Source organism: Rousettus aegyptiacus, unplaced genomic scaffold, assembly GCF_014176215.1.
Source record: "Rousettus aegyptiacus isolate mRouAeg1 unplaced genomic scaffold, mRouAeg1.p scaffold_m13_p_3, whole genome shotgun sequence".
Classification (NCBI taxonomy): Eukaryota; Metazoa; Chordata; class Mammalia; order Chiroptera; family Pteropodidae; genus Rousettus; species Rousettus aegyptiacus.
Genome location: NW_023416306.1, coordinates 66,187,127 through 66,189,177, shown reverse-complemented (window position 1 = coordinate 66,189,177; position 2,051 = coordinate 66,187,127). Strand labels below are relative to the sequence as shown.

Sequence of the window (2,051 nt, the reverse complement as noted above, 5' to 3'; positions counted from 1 at the left end):
TATTAAGTTAATAATATTAATAATAATTATCTCTACTTTAACCTGGGTTAAAGAACAGAAAATCCATAAACAGGAAAAACTGATTTAATTTAAAATGTAGATACATATTAATAACACCTTCAGACCTGCGCACAATGTATACACATAGACACACGATTCATGCTATGGCAGATTAAACCAAACTGGACTGTCTGTAAGTTGAACAAGCAAGGTTCTCCCCCACTATAATATAGCATATTGTTAAGAAGACAGGTGTCAGAATCAGAAAAGCAAATATAAATGCCTAGGCCTACCATTTCCTAGCATGCTATGCTAGACATTCAAGCCTCAGCTTCCTTATCTGTAATAGCAGTTTGAAACTACATACTTCATTAGGTTGTTATAGAGATTATATAAGATAATGTACATATAATGCTTAACACAGTGCCTGGGATAGAATATGTACAACATAAATATTAATGTTAATAGTGTTAAAGCCTTTAAAGAGGAAGTCAATAGCCATCCTTTATATAAAGCTTGAAATGATGTATTTCAGTGATTAATTTAAAAGATGAAAACAATCAATACAAGCAATGCTCATATAATTTTTAAGTAATCACAAGAGAAAAGAGCCATCATATGTAATTCAAGAATGCTTGTTTTTTTATTCCCCCAAGTAATATTTTACTCAAATATGGCTTATGCCTTGATTACCTCCTTTAGAAACAAGAAACATCTGTTAAACTTCATTTTCCTTAAAATGAACAAAAAACTTCAACAATGCAAACAGAAGTGAACTTCAATTAAAAATGAACTTCCAGCTTAGAGATGGTGAATTAATCATATGCATTAGCTACTTCTCCCTCTCAATAGCCATTAAAATAAAGTAAATGAGGACGTGGTTCCATAGTGTAGTGGTTAGCACATCTGCCTTACACACAGGTCTTGGGTTCACGTCCCAGTGGAGCCATGGTCCATGGTCTATGGCCATGCTACCTTGAACAAGCCCGATCCCATCTGATCTTGGAAGCTAAGCAGGGTCAGGCCTGGTTAGTACTTGGATTGGAAACTACCTAGGAAGACCAGGTGCTGTAGGTATAAATAATAATAAATAATAATAATAAAATAAAATAAAGTAAATGAATTGTTTAAGGACATAAAACTAACCAGACAAAGAAAATGGGAGAGAAGACAGAAAGCACAAAATTTTAGAAGCTGGAAAACTGTTGGACCAGAGTTACCTAATCTAACAGGCACAGTAATGCTACTGCTAGGCAACTGGTAGAGGGGAAAGGAATAAACATTACAGAACCTCTAAAAGATGAAAAATTAATGGGATTAGGTGGAATTAAAATTAAGGAGATTGGATGAAAGTATTTTAAAAAACCAGTTAGACAAAATGAAATACCACTTCACACAAACTAGAGTGGCTATAATGAAAAAGTCAAATAATAACAAATGTCTAGGATGTGAAGAACTGGAGCACTTGCACATCGCTAGTGGTAATGGGAATGGTACAGCCACTTCGGTAAAAAGACCAACAGTTCTTCCAAAGGTTAAACATGGATTTACAACATGATCCAGTAATTCTATTCCTAGGTATATACCCAAAAGATGTGAAAACGTATCTATTCGAAAACTTGCACATGATTGCTCTTAGCAGACTGATTTATAATAGCCAATAAGTAGCTACCACATGGGCCCTGAAAACGTTATGTTAAGTGAAAGAATCCAGTCAGAAAAGCCCACATATTGTATGAATTCATTTATAAAAAATGTCTGGACTAGGCAAATCCATAGAAACATAAAGTATATTAGCGGTTGCTTAGGTCTAGGGTGGGGGTGGTGGAGGATAGGTGGAATGGCAGGGTAAATGATGGCTAAGGACTCAAGGCTTCTTTTTGAGGTGATGAAAATGTTCTAAAATCGATGTGGTAATGGTTACACAATTTTGTGAGTGTACTAAAAACCACTGAGTTATACACTTTAAATGGGCGAATTGTGTGGCATGTGGATTATATCTCAATAAAGCTGTTCCAACCCCCTTCGCAAAACAAATTAGATCCTTGAGG

General features: G+C 35.1%; 1 pseudogene; it reads left to right on the top strand.

Moving 5' to 3' along the window:
• The first annotated feature begins 958 nt into the window (after positions 1-958).
• Positions 959-1,077, top strand: LOC118600995 (annotated as a pseudogene).
• The last annotated feature ends 974 nt before the right edge of the window (positions 1,078-2,051 follow it).